This window comes from Pristis pectinata, chromosome 34 (genome assembly GCF_009764475.1).
Source record: "Pristis pectinata isolate sPriPec2 chromosome 34, sPriPec2.1.pri, whole genome shotgun sequence".
NCBI classification, from domain to species: Eukaryota; Metazoa; Chordata; class Chondrichthyes; order Rhinopristiformes; family Pristidae; genus Pristis; species Pristis pectinata.
The window spans coordinates 1,953,711-1,977,248 of NC_067438.1; the positions used below are offsets into that span (position 1 = coordinate 1,953,711).

Genomic DNA, 23,538 nt, shown 5'->3' on the forward strand with positions numbered 1-23,538 from the left:
CGGGGCTGAGGGGGGCAGGTTTATACTCTGACTCATTTCACACTGCGGAGAGAAACAGTGGGTGAAGTGTAGGATCAGTGTTCCACCCGATCCCCTGGTTCGGGGAGGGGAAGAGAACTACCCCACGTTCAAATAACACAATGACAAACTCTGAAACCGACTTCAACAGATCGAGTGACCTGTGGCGAGGGAGACGGAGAACCTGGAAAACTGGCCAGATCATTGGGAGTTCAAGTGGTTCACTTGGCCCTTCAGACTCCTGCCCAAACTCTGGGGCTCACTCTCAGTCAGCTCAAAGTACCTGGGGACGGGAAGAGACCCGGTCTCCCTCAGCACCTCCCCTTTCCCCAGAACAAGCTGTTCAAAGACAGACGGACATTTATAAAACTTCTCTCCCGTCCCTTTCAGAACATTCCAACATGTTTTACAGCTGATGAAGTAACTTGGAACTGTACACAGCACTGGTTGGACCACAGGTTGAGTTCTGTGTACAATTCCGGCCACCACATGAGGGAACAGATATAATTCCGCTGAAGAGGGTGCAGAGATTGATGAGGTTGTTGGCAGGACTGGGAACCTCTGCACAGGAGGAGCGACTGGATCAGCTTGGGTTGTTTCACTGGTGGAGAAGAGGCCAAGGGGAGACTTGACTGAGGTGTAGATCAGTATGAAAGGAAGGAATTATTTCCCGCAGCAGAGGTCAAATTTGAGGGGGCATATTTGATAGGATCAGGGGCATTAATTGGTAGGAATGGCAATGAACTGGGAGGATCAAAGGGGATATGGGGAAATATTTCCCATCAGAGGATGGTGGGGGTCTGGAACTCAGCACCTGAAATGGTGACAGAGGGAGAAACACTCATCACATTTCAGAAATACTAAAGTGTGTCCATGAGGAGCCGTGACCTGCAGGGCTACGGACCCAGTGCTGGATGGAGGGATTAGGTTGAGTCACTCTTTCTCCATTGGCACAGACACGATGGAGTTCTGCTCTAATTCTGTCTACAAGTCTGCAGATGATACCACCGTAGTGGGCTGTATCTCAAATAATGATGAGTGGGAGTACAGGAAGGAGATAGAGTGCTTAGTGACATGGTGTCATGACAATAACCTTTCCCTCAATGTCAGCAAAACAAAAGAGCTCGTCATTGACTTCAGGAAAGGGTGAGGTGTATATGCACCTGTTTACGTCAATGGTGCTGAGGTCGAGAGGGCTGAGAGCTTCAAGTTCCTTGGAGTGAACATCACCAACAGCCTGTCCTGGTCCAACCACGTAGACACCACAGCCAAGAAAGTTCACCAGCGTCTCTACTTCCTAAGGAGGCTAAAGAAATTTGGCCTGTCCCTTTTGACACTCACCAACTTTTACCGATGCACCATAGAAAGCATCCTATCTGGATGCATCACCAATTGGTATGACAACTGCTCTGCCCAGGACCACAAGAAACTGCAGAGAGATGAAGACATAGCCCAGCACGTCACGGAAACCAGCCTCCCCTCCAATGAACTCGATCTATACATCTCGCTGCCTTGGTTAAACAGCCAACCTAATCAAAGACCCCACCCACCCAGGTCATCCTCTCTTCTCCCCTCTCCCATCAGGCAGATAGAGCAGCCTGAGGGCACATACCACCAGGCTCAAGCACAACTTCTATCCCACTGTGATAACACTATTGAACAGTTCCCTTATACGATGAGATGGACTCCTGACCTCACAATCTACCTTGTTGTGACCTTGCACCTTATTGTCTACCTGCAATGCACTTCCCTGTAGCTTTGACACTTTACTCTGTTCTCTGTTATTCTTTTTTAACCTGTACTACCTCAATGCACTCTGCACTAACTCAATGTAACTGCACTGTGTAATGAATTGACCTGTATGAATGGTATGCAAGACAGGTTTTTCACTGTACCTCAGTACAAGTGACAATAATAAACCAATTCCAATGATGGGCTGAATGACCTCCTGTCTGGTAAATGTTCATTAATTTTTATGATTCTGTGTTGCTCCAGGGAAACCTGTGTCTCAGTAACAGGGCAGTTACTGATAAACCTTCTCACCAGCATCAGAGAGATGGCCAACATTCCAGTGTGTGAGTTTGACACCTCCCTCTGTACACATGGGAAGAGGTCGCCTGAGGGAGCACGCGGGCTGCAAATGTTCTTGTTGTTCTGAGGACGCATTCTCAGAACAACAGGAACAGTCAGAGCCTCTGACAGGAACAGACATTTCCCAGTCACAACATGTGATGTTCACTTGAAGGAACTGGGAAAATATCAGGTCCTTCAGGGCCAGTTCTGTTGGTTATTCAGCTGTAACTGACCCTCCAGGTCAGCAGTCCACCACTGTCCCCAAGCTGAAATGTGTCGGGTCTTCCGTCCCAGTCCCACACCCAACTCATTCCCAGAACCCAAGCCCAACAACTGGCCTCAACCTCCTGAAATGATCATCGGAATCCCGGATTCAGCACTCACTCATCCCACAGCTTTAACAATGTGACTGTGTATCCAAACACACAAGAGCTTCACACAATACAGACGCCATTGTCTCAAAGTACACACATGGATGTGGTGACGTTTACGTTTGTGTGAGAAACATCTTCTCGCAGAGTGAAACAGCTGGAATGAAGCAACTCCATCCGAACAAAAATGTTTGTTCAAAGGATGCACCAGATGAGCTATTCCTGAACCAACATTAACCCATTCAGGGACTGTGCTTCAGTGTTCATTATGAATAAGCAGACAGTTTCATTGAATTGTGGAACAGCCTGTACTTACCATAATCTATTTCCACATCATCGTGACCTGCACAAAACAGAAATATTTCACAATTTCACTGATGACTGACAGTCAGATAAAAATATTTTGACAGGCTGGGCATAAAATGTAAATGAAAGGACAGGTGCTCCCCAGGTTATGAACGGCTGACTTATGTGCAGCCCATACATGGGAACCACAGGCCTCACTGTGTTTGACTGGCCGGTGGGATGGATTTGTCAGTTGCTGCGGGGCTACAGGCATCTTCTGCCATCTGGGAACTCAGTCTGTGGCAAGATCTGAATGGTGGAATTAAACAGTCTGGTTTAACTGCATGTTGCTGGGTGGCTGCATTTCCGAGTTGCAAACTGTTTGTAACTGGGGGAGGATCTGTATGCAGCACAGAGCAAATCCAGGGTTAGTAAAAACTAAAAGAAAACTTAACAGTTTTTACTTGAATGAACAAAGCACTTGCAGTCAGACAGATGAGTTGACAGCTACAGACATCAGTATGATCTAACGGCCTGGATCCAGGGTGACCAGGACTGGGTGTTCAACATTCCAGGGCTGTACGAAGTTCCAAAGGAACAGGCCAACAGGGAAAGGGGTTAGTTTTTTTACTCAGAGAGTGGTGGGGGGAGAAGGGCACAACCAATCGGAAAAAGACTCCCCATCTTTGAAACAAAAATGAAGGGTTAAGGAAAGGGAGCACATGGATAAATACTCCGCAATTATGAGTTGTGGTGTGATTGGGGTGGAAATGTGCAAATGTCAATGACACAGAACCTTTCACGGTCAAATTACGCTGAATCCTGGAGTCTGTTTCTTTGGAAAACAGATGGAAATGTTGAATTTTACCTCAGAACCCAATCAGATGCAACAATTTATTGAAGGCACCTTTAACATCAGAAACCAAATCAAACAGGGCTGGTCACTGAGCCACTGAAGGAGTTATTACACAGCTGACCAAACACTTGATCAGAGGCGGTCATTTCATGGGCATCTTAAAGGAGGAAGCAGAGAGACAGAGGTTTAGCGAAGGAGTTCCAGAGCTTAGGCCCACAGCCACTGAACACAGAGCGAGCAACCATGGAGTGATTAACTTTGGGATGTTCAAGAGTTTGTAACGTGGAACCCACAGAAATCTCCCAAGGCTGGAGAGCAGAGGGAGATGACAGAGAAAGGGAGGGGATGCCACAGAGGGGATTAAAAACTTAAAGTTCAAATTTGTAGCTTGTTGAAATGAGGAGACAAACTGATGTCAGTGAGCACGGGGCTGATGTGATCGGGATTTTGAAAGAGTTTTGGATGAGCTGAAGTTTACAGAGAGAAGGGGACCAGCTCGGTGTGTGATGGAAGGGAGAATCCTTGAGGTGACAGCAGCAGAGAGGACGGTATCACCACCAGATGAGACAAGGAGAGGCAGAGACAAGCAACATTACAGAGGTGGGAAAGGTCAGTCCTGGTCACAGCACAGAAACGTGGTCGGAAACTCCTCTCGGGGTCAAACGTGGCCCAAGGTGGCGCTCAGTCTGGTTCAGACTCACACAGGTGACAGGGAGAGGGATGGCGGTGGTGACTGGGGAGGGGAGTTTGGGACAGTGACTGAACACCGTGTCTTTGGTCTTCCCAATATTAAGCCGGAGAAAACTCTGCTCATCCAGCACTCAATGTGGGACAGGCAGTGAGCTCCAGAGACACAGGGCTGGTGAGAGGTGGTGGTGAGGTGCAGAGGGGGTTGTCAGTGGACTCTGGAAACAGGCCTGGTGAGTGGGTGATGATGCTGAGGGGCAGTGCGTTGGAGAGAAATTAGGAACTGAGAACAAACTCCTGGGAACAGGAGAGGAACCTTCTGGAAGCGAGAGGAGTGACCGCTGCAAGAGAGCCCCTGCTCTGGTTGGGCAGATAAACCGGTCAAGTAATCTTCCAACCGGCACATCTTTGTGATGTGAGAGGAAACCGGAGAACCTGGAGGAAAGCCACACCGTCACAGGGAGGACGTGCAAACTCCACACAGACAGCAACCCAGATCAGGAGCAAACCTGGGTCCCTAGTGCTGGGAGTCAGTGGTTCACTTGGTGTGACACTGTGTGCAGAACTAGAAGGGAAAGGGAGGTGGAGGGGTCAAGGGTTTCTTTGTTATGGAGAGGGTGATGACTGCAGATTTGAAGGAGAGGTGACAGAGCTGGAGGAGGGGGAACTGTAATGATGTCAGCCGACGCGGGACATGGGACTGGGAAGGGAAATTTGAAGGTCAGCAGATTAGTGGGAACAGGGTCACGGAGCCAGAAAGGTCTCAGGTAATGAAACTCAGTCACTCCGTCCTTGACAGCTGGAGTCAGAAATCTTACCTTCCAAAGCGCAAAACAGCTGGAGTTCTGAAAGACAAGAAGCAGGAACGTGTCAGTGAGTGAGACCTGCAGCTGGTTCCACACTGTGCACAAACAGAGCACAATTCACACGATGCCCACTGGATCCACAGACACTGACGGCAGTGAAGGAGGGCACTCCGACACCACGTCCACTCCAGACTGAGGAGACTGACCGAGACTCATCCCACTTCCAAGCTACCCAAGGCCAGGGTACAACAAGCATTTCCTAAATGTGCCGAGGGCTTTTATTCGAGGCATTTGAGTTCCAGACTTTAAATATAGTTTGGGTGAAGAACATTTTCCTCAGGTCTCTTCTAATCTTTCTGAAAATTGCTTTAAATCAGTATTACCAGGTTATTCACCTGACTACTCAGGGAAGTAGATCCTCTGTTCCAATGACACCAGCCCAAACCTCTTCCCCCAGCTAAAGTTCCACAGCACTGACAACAGGCTGGTAAATCTCCCCACATCCTCTCTGATGCTCTTGTAGGGTGCTGACCAGACACATGCACAGTGCTCATTCCAGCTTATGTTCAACTAATTCGTTCAACTAATGGTGTTGCCTGTAACAACATACTGGGGAAGCCCAGGCAGTGATGGGATAATAGTTCTGGTGCACACTTAGGAACTAGAACTTGTCAACCTTGGGTTTCAATGAGAAGAGGAATCACAGGCAGTGACAATGACAGTGACAGTAGATTATGGGGTAGCTTTGTGTGTGCGCAATTGTTCTGTAGCAGTCTTTCAATAAGCTCAGTGTGGATTCTCCCCTCTCTCCTCAATCTCAATGTTGAGGTTTAGCAACAAAAATCCAGTGCAGTTCTGAAGCAGTGCTACCTTGTCAGAGGTACCTAGTCCAAAAGTAAACAGACCCTCTCAGATGACAGAAAAGGTCTCTGGTAGCATTTCAAACAAGGTCATCCCTGCCAATATACATCAATCAACAGTTCTAAATGAAATGACAAATCAGTGATGTTTCTGGTGCACAAATGAGCCTCTGTTCCCAAATGAGAGCAGTCACTGCACTTCAAAAGTTGAGTTCAGTGAGTCAAACTTTTCATCTACTTGTGGGTTTCAACTTCTTCCCCACTGGCGTTTGGTAAACTCAGTAAGTTTATTCCTCCAATTTAAGGCTTTCCAAGCACTGCACAATAATCTCATTTACCAGTTTCTTTGCAATGGAAAATATACAAGCCCGCTTTTACATTTTACACAAACACATTTGCCAGTTGCAGCTTTCCATTATTTTCTTAATCTGCTGTCCTCAGTGTTTTGCAATTCCCTCCTGGCTTTTAGGTCGCCCTCTTCCTGTTCCCCTCCTAATCCCTGGGTCAAGTAAAGCTTCTTTCCTTATTGAAGTTCAGGTTGTAAACTCATTCCTGAACACACTGAAACAGTGTTCCAATTTCTTGCCACCCTGTTACGTTCCATTTGTAAGACACTGTCAATTTAACCACGAATTTCATTTTCAGTTTCCATACAAATTATAATCACTTGTCTCGCTGGGGTGGAGGAATAAACAGTCTCATTGCACAAGTCCACTGGTATTTAAAAGCACAGCAACAGCTAACAAGCCCACAAAAAAAACTATGCACGAGGGCTTATTTCCGGAGGGATAGATTTGAGAAGAAGAGAAATAATGGTGAACTGGGATTGAACGTTTAGACCAGACTTGGAGCTCTGTGTACCATTCTGATTACCACATTATATAGAGGGCACAGAAGCAATGAAGAGCTTGTGGGAGGGAGAAGGTTTACAGGATGATACCAGAAATGTGAGGGTGGATGTATCAGGGGACAGACTGGGTCTTTCTTTGAGAAAAGTGGCAGAGGGATGATGTAAAGGGGTGGGCACGTTAGTGTAGTGGTCAGCATAATGCTATTACAGAGCCAGCGACCAGGGTTCAATTCCAGCCGCTGCCTATAAGGAGTTTGTATGCTCTCCCTGTGTCTGCGTGGGTTTCCTCCTGGTTCTCCAGTTTCCTCCCACATTCCAAAGACAAACGGGTTAGGAAGTTGTGGGCATGCTATGTTGGCACTGGAAGTGTGGCGACACTTGCAGGCTGCCCTCAGAACACTCTACGCAAGAGGATGCATTTCACTGTGTGTTTCAATGTACATGTGACCAATAAAGATATCTTAATAGCGGTTTTGAAAATTATGGAAAGTTTTAACAGGGCGGATCCAAAGAGAATGGTTCCACTTCTGGGGAAGAGCATAACTATAGGCCATCAATGTAAGACAGTCACCAAGAAATCCAATAGGAATTCAGAGGAGATTTCTTTACCCAATGAGTGTTGAGAATGGGGAACTTCCAAACTTTATTCAACAGATGAGGTGAATAATAGGCCGAAGGAAAATGTTTGAAGGAGAAAGGGACAGAGAGTTCTGCTGATAGATTTCAGTGAGGAAGGGCTGGAGAAGGCTTGAATGGAGCATAAATGGTTGAGTGGTTTGTCTGAATGGCCTTTACTGTGCTGTCCATCTAATGCCATCCAGGGAATGTTTCATGGGCCTTTCCGATCCAAGAATGTAGCAATGTGCACTGTGCTCTTACCTTTAATCATTTTATCTTCTTTTCTGTGGATCATTACATCAAATGCAGCAGCTGTAAACACAAGGCCGGCAAACACCCAGAAAATCACCAGCCAGATGTTGATTTTAGGGAAGAACTCATCTGAAAAGGTTAATGAAAATTAGAGGTGTATAAGATGATGAGAAGCATTGATTGTGTGGATAGTCAGGGGCTTTTTCCCAGGGCTGAAATGGTTGCCACAAGAGGACACAGGTTTAAGGTGCTGGGGAGTAGGTACAGAAGAGATGTCAGGGGTTAGTTTTTTACTCAGAGAGTGGTGAGTGCATGGAATGGGCTGCCGGCAACGGTGGTGGGGGCGGATACAATAGGGTCTTTTAAGAGACTTCTGAATAGGTACATGGAGCTGAGAAAAATAGAGGGCTATGGGTAAGCCTAGTAATTTCTAAGGCAGGGACATGTTCAGCACAACTTTGTGGGCCGAAAAGCCTGTATGTGCTGTTGATTTTCTATGTTAAATCAGCAACAGATTTATGATGTCTGATACAGTACCACCAATACTGGGCTCCTGTTCTACATATTGTCAATAGTCATTCTTCAACAGTAATCTCAGTGCCAAATCTCATGGAAATTATATGGGCAATTAAATTATTGCAAATGGAAGCTGATATTAATGTAGGAAAGACACTTTCCAAGACTTACGTTAATGCCAGTTTCCTGTGAATGTGACTGGTGTAATGACAATGAAATACCAGTGAAAGGAGAAAGCTGGAGAGGTGTCCAAAACCATGGCTACGGAGGGTGGAGGGTGATTAGAGTGCAGTAAGGTCATTCCTGAAAATGGGACCTGGGTGGGTGTAGACACAGCAAACACTGTTGGTTCAAAGGGAAAGGTAATGTACAAGATGACACATTTTACAGCTCACAACACTGACACTGATCCTAAAAGTGTGATGGCAAACTCAGAGTAAGCCTATCAACCAGGTCGTACGTACAAGATCAAACAGCACATCCCATCCCTGGGGAATCCTGCAATACCTGCATGACCTGGGAAGAGAAATTTCCCTGTCAGAACCATGACGGAGCTGATTTCATTTCTCCCAAAGTTGTCTGATGATCAGATCCATCACAGGGACTCTGCTCTAATTCAGGGGAACAGTGTTCATTTAATGTGCAGGACTGGTGAGTGACAGGAGGAGCTCAGGAATCAAACAATACAACAGGGAAGGGAGACAGTAGATACACCAGCATCTCTGCAGCTCAGGCAGAAGGGGGAGGAGACTCGGGAGATGATGCCCCACAGTTATTCTCCACAAATTAAGCACAAGCCTCACATATCTAATGTCTATTCCAGTTTGGGAAGCCCCCACACTGAGGACTCTCTGACATTAGCACTGCTCTTCTCTTACCTCTCTCTGCAGGAGCTGGAAACCGAGGAAAAACAGAGAGAGAAAGTAACCCACAGCAGGGCCTCTGGACCAAGGACTCTTGAGCAGAAACTGTCCGTTCAGTGACCCCCGTCACCCAGGCTTATCAACCTAGTGGGAGGGAGGTGAGGAGTCAGACTGAGTGCCCAACAACACAGTGAAGGCAGAGGGAGGAGGAGGAGGAATTTCCTGGTAGCTCCCAGGAAGTATCAGCCATTGGCAGAGAAGTGTCCAGGCAATGATTTGAGTAACTCAGACATGAGAGGAAGAACTCTGGCCGAGCAAGGAGTGTGACTGAGCTGTGAGGGTGGTTTGTGACACAGGAGGAAATGGTTGTACAGAGAGAGCTCCTGACCCTCTCCCAAACCATGCAACACATGGGAGGAGGTGCAGATTCACCAGTGATCTGACTCTTCGCTGACAGACCAGAGCCTGGTGATCACTGAGCCTGATGGGCAACATTGGACTCGTCCATCTGGGGCATCACAGTGACGAGGACTGTTGGAATGTCCCGAGTGACTGTGTGGGACATCGGTCGGTATCAGAATGGGCCAGGTTGTCCATCTGTGATATCGGTTCACTGTTTCTCTCTCCTAAAGCACAGCTCGACCTGCTGGCCACGTCCTGCAGTTCACAACTTTAACCTTCCTCTGTCCCAGATCTCACTCTCTAACTGCCCAAATGACACAGCTTTTATAAAGATAATTTTAGCACTATTTATTTATTTATGTATGTAATTGATGGTAATTTTGTGTCCTTGCACTGCACTACTGCCGCAAAACAGCAAACTTCACGTCACCTAAGTCAGTGACAATAATTCTGTCTCTCATTCTGAAAGGACAACGTTCTCTCTCCCCAACAGCATTTATTCCCCCACTGACCAGATGGCCTGGTTTACAGCTCATCCCTTGTGGGAGGGAGGTGAGGAGTCACACTGAGTGTCCATCCCTCACCACTCTCCCTACAACGTAACACTCACCTGTTCTCTCCCCTTCCCTGTTCTGACAAAGGGTCTTCAAGCTGAAAGTTAAGTCTCGTTCCCTTCCCACAGGTGCTGCCTCAGCTGCTGAGTGTTTCCAACATTTGCTATATTTATTAAACAGAGCACATGTGTATCTCACAGTGATGCTCCCCTCCCTTCTTCAGTGATGACGCAGCACACGACCCAGAGCTCTGTCCTGATCTCTATCAGGCAGTGAATATGGAAATGCGAACACAGGACTGATGTGTCCTCAGACAGTTCACCAGCGGGGAGACTCTCTGTGTACAGATATGAAAAGCTGCCCTTGGGCACAAGACCAGAGGAGAATAGTGCTGGTGGGTCCTCCCCTGGTGAGTTAATGCCTTCAGCGGTGGTGAAAGTTGGTCAGAACTTTCTCTTCAGTAGAATGTTTCCCAGGCTCCCACCTACCTGATATCTGAAGATGGGTCTCTAGTGTTTTCCTCAATGACCGACTGTGGACGAAACACGAATACTTGTTCATGGAATCACTTGTGACATCGATGTGACTGTGGACTGTGATGAGGCCTCTGGAGCCCTCTGTGAATCGTGTGTCAGACAGTGCTGTTACATCTTGTCCAGTCCCATCCATCCACCGTATCTGTGGCTCGGGATACCACCCATCAGATCTACACACCACACGAACTCCGTGCTTGTTGTTTTCCTCTAGGTGAATCCAGGGCCGGAGTCCGAATCCTGCAATTGGGATTTAATTAGTAAACACAAGGATGAAACGGCGGAACATGTGAGGAAAGGGCTCTCCGTGTGCCAGGTCTATGGGCAGCACAGGACACCTTGGGCCGGATGACCGACAGAATCCTGCAGTGGACGGACCTGGAACAAATCATTGGTGGGTCCCAGGCACCGCCCCATTACCCACCGTCACCACTGCCATTCCGCTCCGGGCCAGGAGTTTTCCAGCCTGTGCCGAGGCTGCCATTTGCATTGTCAGCAAAACCCATGGATTTTCCAGTAAGTCCCTTGTGGTTCCACTTTCCAATCACAGAGCCTGCTGGCTGACATTCCTGATTTAAAACCTGCTGTGAACATTGTGCCTCAGACTCATAGCGGTCACCAGAGGGACTCACCTTCAACTTGTAGCCTGAGCACCACCTGCTCATGGAATGTGCTGGATTTGATGGAACACGTGTAGCTCCCTCCATCTGATACTTTTATCCCCTTCAGTTTAAGTGAGGCATTTCCATGGGGAAACTCTTCCTGAAAAAGTTCCGTCCTCCCTCGATGAGCCTTGTCCTGCACATCAGGTCGATCCTGTCCCCCAGTGTATAAGTGTACAGGTGAAGCCGGGCTCGATGTAAACCATCGAACCTCCAGATGGTCCAGTGATGTATCTGGTACTAGTTGGCACTCTAATACCACATCTTCACCCACCGTGGCCGCGATGGGATAGCTTGGTACAATCACACGGAACTCCTCTGGTAAAATATAATGTTTTATACTTCAGAATTCTTGTTGTAAGAACTTTCACGCAGATGGTTGAAAGGAAACAAATGTGATTCTCTTGTTAGAGTTTGGAGCTCTTCCAAATATCATTTATCATAGAAGTTATTCACAGTCGTTGAGGAAAAGAGGCAGCACAAATGAAACCTGCTGTCATATCTTCTTGTGTTAGATCCTTTTTTCCTCAGTAAATATGTTAGGGCTACAACAGGACACCCTGACTTCACTCTCCACCACACTGAGGAACCCATCTGGTTCACCAATGTCCTTTGGGAAAGGAAATCTGCCACCCTCACCCTGTCTGTGGCTCCCTGTGACCCACAGACACACAGCAATGTTGCACTTTGAACTGCCCTCAGACATGACCCACCAAACAACTACAGGGGCAAATGGGGATGGGAAATAAATACTGGAATTGCCAGTGATGCCCACATCCTGTGAATAAATGTTATTCAAGAGTGGAAATTACTTAAACACCATTTCCTAGGCAATTTGCGGTTTGAGTGCAGTGTCAAACACTAAACAAGGAACCTCTCTGGATTCACTTTGGTTCTTTTCATGGATTTTCAAACCCAATGAACACCTGATGTTTGTTTCATTTGAGCCTCACTTCAGCAGCTGAGCACACAATACGAGCTGACACTTCAGTGCAGGGCTGACCAGGTGCTGTACTGTTGGAGGTGGGGTCTTGTTCATGCTACTCTGAAGGCCCAGACAATCCATCTCTTCTGGTGGATGTGAGAAAGCTATTTAATGAGGGAGAGTTCTCCCAGGTTCCCAGCCAACATTCATCCCTCAAAATAGTGGGAACAGATTCGTTGGTCATTTGTGTGACTATTACTGCGTACAAAATGGCAGACACACTTGTGTACACAGTCAGATTAGTCTTCCGTGGAACAGAAAGAAGTTATTTGTATTCATTAACAGGAAGCTAACACAGGATTATTTGGGAACTGAGTGATCCTGATCAGAACGCAGACTCAGCGGGTTGAAAGTTTTGATATTTCGTACACAAATGGGGAATTAGGAGTCCAGGAAAAGGCAGTGGGACCGTCCCCACACTTTATGTGATGGAGATGTGCTGGTGATGAGAAGAATGAAAACCACAAATGGTGGAAATGTGAAACAACAGGTAATGCCGGAAGTAACAGCAAGTCGATCAGCGTCTGTGGAGAGAAAGTTCGGGTCTGATGTGTCCACTGCCTTCTGCAGTAACACACACCACATGGAGCTGTGCAGTGAGAGGCTGCTGAATGCCATGGAAACAGTGTCATGGTACACAGGGACATTTCACAGAGAGAGCAGAGTGAGGGAGGCAGGAAGAGGAGAGGTGGGTTCATTAGGGAGAAAAGGACTGTATTTGGGCCCAGACCTGGGTGGATGAGGGGAAGTTCTCTTCAGGACAGCAGTTCATCATCGCACCTGAAAAACAGCAACCTCCAACAGAGCAGCATCCTCTCAGCCCTGGACTGGAGCAGCAGCCTAAATCTGTGTGCTCACAGCTCAGCAGGGCACTTGAACCCACAATCTCTGACCCAGGCAATCACCGACCGTGTCTGTTACTGCCAGTATAAACTCATCCTATGGATTAGGTCGAGTTGCACAGACTTCAGGACAAGGTGTGGGTGATACTTGCACTGACGGTTCCATTACTTACCCATCATCACAGCGTGGACCAGCAGACACACAAAACTGAAGTATCTTCCCTTCATCACAGGCAGAAATCATTCACTGTTTCCACCTGGAAAGAGAACGCCTTGTATTTTATGAAAGGAACATCGCCAAGATTATTAGCCCTTTCCAGGGATTCTATTGTCTGTCATTTTAACTGGTACATCCGCTCATGATAAACCAGTGAACAACGTGAGCAAAATACAGCAGAGTGAAATCTCACACAACAACGTCCCGCCGCATAGTTTCAGGGCTGACAATTTTTTTACTGGAATTTATTCCACACGCTTTGGCATGTTCATTTTGGTAAAATGTTCTAACCAAACGCCAAGGCAGTTTACAATTAGTTTCAGTAGCATCAGAACGTTAAGCAGCGAGCCCTTTCCCACAGCTCCTGCAGAGAAACACCGATGAGGAGGGAGCCAGGATTCCCGGGGACGGCGCTGTGAAATGACAGTTGTGCTAAGTCAAGGCACGGGGCACATTTACAGTCGGATCGGAAATAAATCACATGACGGTATCCTGTTCTATTAAGTAAAAGTGCAGCCTGTAATCTCATTATGAAATGAATATCGATGCCTTTCAGAAGTCGCAGAGGCCAAGAAAAAATTAAATGTTTCCAGGCACCAGGAATTTCACAACAAAAAGTTTGAATTGTGGTTCCCTCAGACAAATCGTGGATATACGTTTTCAACAGTCGGGACTCAAGCACTTATATCTGCCGTATCCCAGGGCTCACAGGCTGCCGACCCGAGAAAGAGCCGGTAATCCCACGAAAGTTAAACCAGAAAATGCTGGAAACACTCAGCAGATCAGGCAGCATCTGTGGGGAGAGAAACTGTTCACGTTTGAGGTCGAAGTCCCTTCATCAGAACTTCCCAGCATTTTCTGGTTTTATTTCAGAATTCCAACACCGGCAGTGTTTATTTGCAATAAATTTTCAGTTCCGTTCCTCCGACAAACTCTGTGCAGCCTGTCCCCACGTTCAGGGCCCGGGAATCCCCACCCGCCCAGTGACCGAGAGTTTCAGCGCAGGGAACAGGGAGTTTCCCTCCTTCCAACCGACCGCCTCGCAGCCAATTCCCGGCCGTCCCAGACTGAAAGTCGCCGCTGGGAAGAAACACACCCCACAGTTTTCCCGAGGAGACACCGACTGCCGCCTCCCTGACCTGCAGGAGCTCCCGCTCTCCCCAGTCCCCTGAGCGGACAGACTCGCCGCTCCGGCTCCAAGAACGAAGCGAAGCCTCCGCCGGAGCCGCCCTCGGGGGCCGTGGGCCGGCCCGGGGCAGCGGGTTTCCCTTCCACTGACTCCCGCTGGGAAATAGGAAAGTGACCGCTTGGTGCCAGCGGCTCCCGTGCGGTGAAATGTTCCTGAGCCCACTCACCTGATCAGCCCTGGAGCAGCCGCTTCCCCTCCGGCCGACACCCTCCTCAAGCAGAACTCGGCGCCCGCACTCTGTCCCCGCTCCCCGTGGGGGGTTTGTAACCTGCGCCCAGCAACAACGTGGGATAAACGGCCTCAGAGAAACTATCTTCAGTGTGGGGTGGGGGGGACACCCCACGGGAGGGGAATCGGCAGCGTCTTGGGGAGAGAAAAATAATTGTTTCCGCAAAATGGCTGCAATAAATGGGCGGGCCGGAGAGAGTGAAACCGTGCAGGGATTGGGAAGGACGGGCTGTATCCGCGATCACTGAGTTCCCGCCAGAATTGTTGGAAAACTTTTGACTGACATTCGCTCTGCTCAAGTTCAGAGGCGGAGAGAATCAGCCCCACCCCCCGGTCCCTGTGGGCACCGAACCCGTCAGCGGGTGGGGAGACACGGAGATGTTTATCCGGAGACACAGGAGACTGCTGATGCTGGAATCTGGAGCGAAACACAAACTGCCGGAGGAACTCAGCGGGTCGCGCAGCATCTGTGGGGGGAAAGAAATCGTCGATGTTTCGGGGCGAGACCGTGCATCAGAACTGGTTACATTTATATAGCGCCTCACACAGCCCCAGATCGTCCCACAGTGGCTCCAGCAGGTGAAGTGCACGCGATGTTGGAAGGTAGGAAATAGGGCGATAAGGTTCTGCACAGCAAGATCCCACAAACACGAATGCAATCGGGCGAATCAGATAATCTCTTCATTGGCCGGTTGAGGGTTAAATTGTGAACCTTGAAATCACCAGGCCAAGTCTGAGGCCTTCCTCACAGACACGGGTACACTGGGAGGGCTCGGCCCTTGTCCTTTCTCCGAGTGGAGGTCACACGTTCAGGAGGTCCTGTGGAAGAAGCCTGAGTGCAATAAAATGGGTCAGTGTGAAATTGGTCAGCACGGACTCGGTGAGCCGAAGGGCCTGTTCCCTGCTGTATCTCCCTCTGACTCTGTGCAGCGCTGCAGTGTATTCTGTGATGGGCCCAGATTTCAGCCTCGGTCAGCCAGTGTTGGAGGGAGCGGAGGTGTGGGGAGCGGCAGCGGATGGGAAATGCCGGCTTGTCCTGGACGGCAGTGAGTTTAGGGAATGTTGTTGGAGCTGGAGATCTGTCGGTGGGGGGACAGCTGTGGGCAGTCGGCAGGTGGGTCACTTGCTACAGGACACCCGGTCTCTGACCTGGTCCTGCTGCCACAGTAAATTATGTGGTAGTCCCGTTGGGTTCTGATCACTGGTGACCCTCCGGTGTGTTGACGGTGGAGGACGGATGGTTGCTCAGCAAAGATTGACAGTCAGTTGTTGGCGATGCCCACTGCCTGGCCCTTGTGTGGCAGAAGTGTTACCTGCCAGTGCCCAGCCCCCGCCTCAATGTTGTCCCGGTCCTGCTGTGTACACGGACTGAGTGTTCAGTGTCTAGGAGTCTGGGAGAGGGGAGGGAAGTAAGGGGGAGGGGTGGAAGGAAGTAAAGCCAAGGCTACTCACCGGGCAGCGGAGAGACGGTGATCACTGAGGTCGATCTTCCAGGACGGGGATCCGTTGAGTTTTCCAGCCGGAGGTTCTGTGCTGAGACTTCGCGGCCCTTTGTCCGTCCCTCAGCCCGTGAGTTGGACCCATTCCCTGCCGGAGAGCTGGATCTCGGTGGTGACCAGGGAGCGGTCGAACGCCTCATCCAGCAGCTACAACCTGCTCCTTCGCCACAGCCGTGGGTGTGAGTCCAGCAGGAGGACACGGATTTGGTGACACTGTCGGGGCACATGTTCAACCCCTGTGTCCAGACACAGTGGCATGCAAATGTTTGGGCATGCCTGGTCAAAATTTCTGTTACTGTGAATAGCTAAGTGAGTAAAAGATGACCTGATTTCCAAAAGGCATAAAGTTAAAGATGACACATTTCATTAATATTTTAAGCAAGAATACTTTTTATTTCATTCTTTTACAGTTTCAAAATAACAATAAAAGGAAAAGGGCCTGAAGCAAAAGTTTGGGCACCCTGCATGGTCAGTACTTAGTAACACCCCCTTTGGCAAGTATCACAGCTTGTAAACGCTTTCTGTAGCCAGCTAAGAGTCTTTCAATTCTTGTTTGGGGGATTTTCGCCCATTCTTCCTTGCAAAAAGCTTCTAGTTCTGTGAGATTCTTGGGCCGTCTTGCATTCACTGCTCTCTTGAGGTCTATCCACAGATGTTCGATGATGTTTAGGTCGGGGGCTGTCAGCGGCCACTTCAGGAGGGGGACGAGCAAGCGCCGGGTCAAGGTCCGGCTGAGAGTCGATGAGAAGGGAGCCGGTGTCCACCCGCCTCCGTGTCCACAGTCGGAGAAATCCCGGTTACACGGTGTCTGCAGGACAGCCCAGGGTGTGCGGTAACCGGAGCTAACCTGGACACGGGGCGTCCCAGTGCAACGGCCTCATCAGTGAAAACTGCAGACAGGAAGGTCACCAGACCAGGGACCGCACGGAGACCGAGTGCTGGACCCTGTGTGGGGAAAAGGCCTCCTGTACAGGGCCTGTCCCAGACGCACCTGCACTCACCACGGGCAACAAGAGGGAAGCTGGCAACAACCCCTGAGGAAGGGCAACACCTCCCCTCCCCCACCGACACCCCAGCACAGAACGAGCCCAGGCCCAGGAAGGGGAGACCCCCCCCCCCCCCCATCTCAAGCTGCCAAGGCCCAGCTGTCGACCCCCGGCCTCTTCCCCAGGAGACGGAGTCGGCGGAAGAAGAGGCCGCAGAGGAACAAGCAGGGAAATGGGAGGTGGGCAAGAGGAAGGCAGCGCAGAAAGTTCCTTCCAAAAGCCAAGGGAGCTCCGACAACAGCGAGAGCAGCGGGGAAAATGAGAAATGTCCCGCACGGATGCCAGCGGCCTCTCCCCGTCCGAGGATGAAGCCTCAGCGACAGGTCGACACCGCGGGCGGAGAAAGGATCAGAACGGAAGGGAGGGAAAGGAGGAAGAAAAGACCGAGCCAGGAACCGGCGGGGGGAGGAATCAGCCCAGTGCCCCTCAGCTCCGGGACACCGGGAGCAGTGCGGCGCCCAACAGTCCCGGGACAGGGGGACCGGGAGACGTCGTGTACTCGACGCACCCCAGCACCGGGAGTCCGAGAGACCAACACACACCAGAAGCAGGTGGAGGTGAGGACAATGAGGGAGAACCAGGCTACTCTCCCGTCAGCAACACCGCCCGCTTCACCACAGGGGGAACCACCCCTGCGGAGACCCGAGTCTGGAGCTCAGCCCAGAACCAGCGCTGCAGTTCACACCGGTTGGGCACACAGCGACCGACTGTGGTTATGTGACTATGGACCTTAAATCCACAAAACTGCGGGTGTAAACCTGACATCAGTCACCGTGTGCGGTGTGAGCAGCCCTGCGTCATGTGTTGCCACCTTGGGACACCGCACCAAGGTCAAGGCTGACATCCTGTTCCTGCAGGAGCGGTGCTCACTGCGCCTCAGCGACTGTCGGCAGTGGTGGTGATGGGGGTCCCACGGGCCATCGATATGGTCGGGGGGCAACGACTGTCCCATCTCCGGCCTGGGTATCCTGCTGCGGGGAGGCAGCTTCACCTCACTGAACCCAAAGAGCAGATGTAACGGACGGAAACATCCCGCTCCGGTTAATCCACGTGTCCGCCCACCTTGTGGAGCGAGAGAGCGGCCGTCCTCCAGCGCCAATCCATGGGTCCGCCCCGCCCTCCCGGCACTGAAGACCTCTGGATGTATCAGTGTGTCTGCATCGGGGACGTGGGCCACGGTTGTCTCCAGGTCGGAGCAGAATTCTTCCCTGGCCTCATCCACACTCCGCGGTTGGGGGAAGTGCGTTGGTGACCGGAGTGTGTTGGTTCCATGTGAGAGTGAGCCGGAGGTGATGGGACCTTCACTTATTGCACAGGGGAGTCCGTGAGACACCAGACCGGCACGTTCTTGGTGACACAACTCAGCCCATGAAGACGTTGCCCCTCCCACTTGTCCTTCCAGAAGAAGGTGCCCCCGGGCCGTGTTCAGGCGGTGGGTGAATCATTGACCGCTGTGCTGCTCAGTGTGGCGGGCGGGACAGTTTCACCACTTTGATCAGAGCTGCCCCATTGTTCCAGGACAGTCCCGTCCGTGAGTGCTTTCCCCTCACTGCAGCTCACAGACAAGTTCAAGTTTATTGTCATGACACACAAACCCCGGGTATAAATGCCATGAATATTAGTTTTTTCCAGGAACAACACCGGACATTGCAACCATGACAAACTCAAATTACATGAATTTAAATTAACATTTCATGATGTAACGTAGATGTATTGGATGTATCAGAGGCGGTGAACCAATGAAATTTTCTTCCCAAGAGGGCAGTGGAGGCTCGGTCACTGACTGCATTCGATGGACTTCTGGACACTGGGGGCGCGGCGGGATGTGGGGAAGGGCAGCAAGGTGACGGGTGGGAGATCAGCCCTGGTCTTGTCGACGGCCTCCTTGTGTTATCATGTTCTTCTGTAATTGATGGAAATAAAGTGGTGCAAACAGCGGAAGTTTCAAACGGAGACAAATCAGCAGGTCGGACAGAATCCACCGAGAAAAAGCATTTCTGTCCCGTTTCACCAGAAGCGCGTGTAGGGCCGCCACCTGCTGGGTGATGTCGGCACTTGACGAACCCATTCCCCAGCAGTTCCATTCCTCTGGTCCACCATTACCCCTTTCTCTCTTTCCAATTGGGATAAATTTCAGCGGATCACTGTGATCCGGCTGCCACTGTTAATCACTGACTGTCTGGGTGGAAATCGGTGGGAATGGTGATGAAATGTTCAAGTTCTGTCAGAGTGCAGGCAGCTTCACCAGTCATCAAACCAGTGGAGAAAGGGGTGAGGGAGGGGCTTGAACAGCACTGAAACAAGGAACGTTCCACATGTCCCACAAAGAGACAGGGATGGTCTGGGCACTGGTGAGTTCCCAGAGCTACACCAGTGACTTGGAGAACATGACTGGAGCTGAAGGAGAACTTGCTCAATGCAAGAACAAGTTCATCCAGGTGAAGGAACGTGGTGGTTCTGTTCAAGGAAGAAGTGACGGTCCTCAGACCACCATGGTGTGAGATGGAGTTACAGAGGGATGGGACGTCCATTGTGAGGATGTCAGTTGGAATCAGGGGACGTGAAGCTGTCGAGGTGGGGCAGGACATTAGAAGTGCCTCAGGTGTAAGTGGGAAGGGACAGAACAAGGGGAGAAAGAGTCGAGGTCGGAAGAAATGAGTTCAGTGGGGCAAGAGCAGGTTGAAGCGATCCGTCCTGTGTGTGGGTCTTGGGGAGAAGGTAGAAGTGGGCGGTGAAGGAGTGGGGGCCATGAGGCTGGAGGCTGTGGAGGGAAGAATTCCTGAGGGTGAGCTCAGTGACTGGGAACCAATGGCCTGATGTTCAGTGGTGAGGGGACGGTGTGGTGGGAGGTGTCTGAGAGCTGCTGTCCAGCTGCTGCGAGGTACAGGTCAGTTCACTGAACCTCAACAGCACCGCCCGTGTCAGCAGGTTTGATGAGGATTTCTGCTGAAGACCATCCTGGTTCAACTTGTTTCATTTTCCTTTTGTTTCCAACTGCCGGTTTCTGAAGTAATTGTTCCGTCGACAACTTGGTGTGCAGCCTGTCACAGACACTCCCTCTGTTCTCCCCACCCTCTCCCTCTCTGCAACTCAAAACACACTTGTCTTCTTCCTGTTCTACTTCTGATGAAGGGGTCTTGACCCAAAATGTTTTCTCCTCACTGATGCTGCCTGACCTGCTGAGTGCTTTCAGAATTCTCTGTCTGCCTTTCCGAAGGGAATTTGCTCTGTTTCTATCTGTGATCAGTGGAATAGATGAAATTTAACACATGTGAGGCCAGTTGTGTAACCATAATAAAAATGACATGAACTGACAGCATCCCAACCTATGAGTATATTGGAGTCACTATTATAGAACTGTGTAACATTGTATACCTTAGCCAATTAATGTCGTGTGTCCCCAAACATAATCTGAATTTGAGCCTGTTGAATTAGGAGCAGCCACACAGGAGTATAGTGAGTGTTACAGCACCTGGAAAGGCTGTTTGTGTCCCTGGGTGAAGGTAAGGGAAGGGGTAAAAGGGCAGGTGTTGCGTCTCCTACAGTTACATGTGCAAGTGCAGTGTGAAGAGAAGTGGAAATGACAGAGTGAATTCACTCCTCCCCGAGACTTTCCTGGGAGGTCCGTTTTTTCAGCCTGTTCTTCTCCCACAGAACTCACTTCATCCCATCTCGATTCTTCCCTTTCTCCCCTCGTCCAGTCCCTTCCCAATTACATCCGTGACCAGCTCATTGTCACCATGGTGTCCAATCCCTCTGTCCCTCCACCCCACACTATGATGGTGTGAGGGCACTCCACTCCTTCCTTGAACAGAGGCCCAACCACATCCCTTCCTCCTCAACACTTTATTGTTTGGTTTAACTTGTGCTATTGAACAAATTGTCTTTTAACTCCATTCACTTTCTGGAAATCAAAGTTGTAGCAATGGGCACTCTGTGTCCCTTTGTGGGATCAATGGAACGGTCCTTGTCTCAGTCCTGCTTGGACTCCCTCTCCCACCTCTTTCTAGGGTGCACAGACAACAGCAGTGATGCTGCTTCCTGCACTTGGGAATGTCAGGAAATTGGCTGCCACTTTCTACCCTGTTCTCACCTTCACATGTTCCACCTCCGATCCTTCCCTTTCTCTGGGGGCAGCTGCCAGTTCCATGACCCACCCCCTGAGAGGGGAATTCCATCACACACCAGAGAAAAGGCCCCGCCATCTCTCCACACGAATAGCTGCCCTCCGCGGGGCTTCACCATGATGGAACCGGTGGGAAATGATGGATGGGCCCCAGAAAGTGGTGCGGGGTCTGAGATCGGATCAGGGCAAAGATTGTGTTGGAGACGGGGGCGCACTGGGCTCAGGATGGGACTGGTGATCCAGGGTGGGGTTGGTTCCACTGGTGGACTTGGGATCAGGTGGTGAGGGGAGTATTTGAGTGAACATTGATTGCACGGGATTCCAGGGTGGGGGCAGGTGGGTGGTGTTGGATGGAGAGGTGACTGGCAGTGGGGTTGGAGGGGGGATGGTGGTGGAACAGAGCAGGGTGGCCCCGCCAAGGGGCAGACAATGAGGGCCTCAGACTCCTGGCAGCGGACCTGCCCGGGTGGGATTGGTCACCAAGTTTCTGCGGGGCAGACAATGCCCTCAGTGTCACATTGTGAAAATAAATGCGTGTAAATCCAGCCATTTGGTGGGATATAATGTTCCCCTAAAATCCCCGCTGGAACCCCGGCACTGAACACTGAGGACAAGTTGTCTGATCCCGCTATGGTAGGAACTGTCTGGTGGGTGTGCGCTGCATGTTTGAACATCCTGTGTTCCAGCAGAGCCCGCGAGGGGTGTGGGTCAATCATCCCGAGGCAGGTCTCCATCAGAGGGTGTGAAAAACAATTCGCTGGAGGAACTCAGGGGATTGAGCAGCATCTCTGGAGGGAAAGGAACTGTTGAGGTTTCAAGTCGAGGTCCTGCATCAGGTCCTGAGGTCTTTCTCCCCACAGATGCTGCTCGACCTGCTGAGTTGCTCCAGCAGTTTGAGCATTGCTCCAGATTCCAGCATCTGCTGTCTCTTGTGTCTCCAGCAGAGGGTTGATGCCGACTTCGGAAGGATCTCAAGGGTCTCAACACTCTGGTTAGGCTGCATCTGGAGCATTGCATTCAGTTCTGGTCGCCCTATTATTGGAAGTATGTGGAGGCTTTGGAGAGACTGCAGAAGAGGTTCACCAGGATGCTGCCTGGATTAGAGGGTGGGAGCTATAAGGAGAGGTTTGATAATCTTGGGTTGATTTCTCTGGAGCGGCAGAGGCTGAGGGGAGACTTGATAGAGGTTTGTAAGATTTTGAGAGGCAAAGAAAGAGTAGTCAGCCAGTGTCTTTATCCCAGGGTTGAAATCTCTAATACCAGAGGGCATGCACTTAAGGTGTTGGGGGTAAGTTCGAAGGAGATGTGCAGGGTAGTTTATTAGATGGAGAGTGGAGTGTGCCTGGAGTGCGCTGCCTGGGGTGCTGGTGGAGGCAGATATGAAAGAAGTGTTCAGGAGATTCTTAGATTGACACATGAACGTGCAGGGAGTGGAAGGATATGGACATCGTGTCGGCAGAAGGAATTAGTGCAGTTGGGCGTCTAATTACTAATTAAATTTGTTCGGCACAACATTGTGGGCCGAAGGGCCTGTTCCTGTGCTGTACTGTTCTGTGTCTTGTGGGACCCAGTCTGCTGTCAGGAGTCTGAGGGACCCCTTGTCTGCCCCTTTACGTGGCCACCCTGCTCCCTTCTACCTCCTCCCCCCCTCCAACTCCACTGCCAGTCACCTCTCGAAGCAAAAACACCCACCTGTCCCCACCATGAATTGCGTATGGTCAATGATCACAGAAATACTCCCCTCACCACCTGATGGCTGATCCCGTCCACCAGTGGAACCAACCCCACCCTGGATCACTGGTCCCATCCTGAGCCCAGTGCACCCCCCACCCCAACACAATCTTTGCCCTGATCCTATCTCAGACCCCGCACCACTTTCTGGGTCCCAACCATTATCTCCCACCGGTTCCGTCATGGTGAAGCCCCGTGGAGGGCAGCTATTTGTGTGGAGAGATGGCGGGGCCTTTTCGCTGGTGTGTGATGGAATTTCCCTCTCAGGGGGTTGGTGTTGTGAGTGAAGGGAACAGATTCGAAGGATCTTGAAAGTAAAGGACTCTGAACATGGTTGGGCAAGGAAGGATTTTATTTACAAAGACAAATGTGGGGAAAAGGTAACGAGGGCAACACACACACCTGCACCCACGTGCACGCACACCTGCACACACACACCCACACGCACACATGCGCGCACACACACACC

General features: G+C 50.4%; 1 protein-coding gene and 1 pseudogene across 2 annotated transcripts in view; both read right to left on the minus strand.

Annotated features, from left to right (window-relative positions):
* The window catches only part of LOC127586071 (butyrophilin subfamily 1 member A1-like), a 119,789-nt gene that overhangs the window by 72,211 nt on the left and 24,040 nt on the right, over positions 1 to 23,538 (minus strand). The window contains exon 1 of one of the 2 annotated variants that reach the window (XM_052043870.1): positions 14,708 to 14,851. The exons of the other annotated variant lie outside the window; for it this stretch is intronic. The gene's annotated coding sequence lies outside the window, so the exon portion shown is untranslated. Of the gene's footprint in view, positions 1 to 14,707; positions 14,852 to 23,538 lie in introns of those variants that run through there. 2 annotated transcript variants of the gene reach the window in all.
* Positions 1 to 23,538, minus strand: part of LOC127585803 (uncharacterized) — an 87,933-nt pseudogene that overhangs the window by 40,479 nt on the left and 23,916 nt on the right.